The sequence below is a fragment of the Etheostoma spectabile genome, unplaced genomic scaffold (assembly GCF_008692095.1).
Source record: "Etheostoma spectabile isolate EspeVRDwgs_2016 unplaced genomic scaffold, UIUC_Espe_1.0 scaffold317, whole genome shotgun sequence".
Lineage (NCBI taxonomy): Eukaryota > Metazoa > Chordata > Actinopteri > Perciformes > Percidae > Etheostoma > Etheostoma spectabile.
In genome coordinates this window covers 419,188-419,609 of record NW_022605584.1, presented here as the reverse complement: position 1 = coordinate 419,609, position 422 = coordinate 419,188, and the positions used below count along the sequence as shown (strand labels likewise).

General features: G+C 39.3%; 1 pseudogene; it reads left to right on the top strand.

Annotated features, from left to right (window-relative positions):
* The window catches only part of LOC116686153 (cytidine monophosphate-N-acetylneuraminic acid hydroxylase-like), a 13,302-nt pseudogene that overhangs the window by 9,022 nt on the left and 3,858 nt on the right, over positions 1–422 (top strand).

Sequence of the window (422 nt, the reverse complement as noted above, 5' to 3'; positions counted from 1 at the left end):
GCAGATTCATGCCTGCCAAGAAACTCCTGGATGTTAGGCCGAATCATGAGGGTGATGCCCGACTCCAAAGGCGTTGTCCGAAGTGCTGAAGTCTGGACAAAGACCAGCATCATTCAAAGACCCATAACTAAACTTTGTTCATTGCAGGGAGAAGACTGAAGATCAAAACAGAGAAAAACAAATTAGAAATACTTACCAGAGTAGATTGAATAGAAGAGAAATTAGCAGTTTTTAATAGTCTGTAAAGGGTATTTAGATGTTAAAACGTACCAGTTAAGGTTTACCTTTAAATGCTTGTTTTCCTGTGAAAAAGTAATTGAGAAGTTGTTAAACGTGGGAGTCTAGATGGCTTCAGTTTAAGTTAAGGTTGATAATTGATATGCCAAGGCCTAGTCAATTAGGGACCGGGATATGTTGAAGCC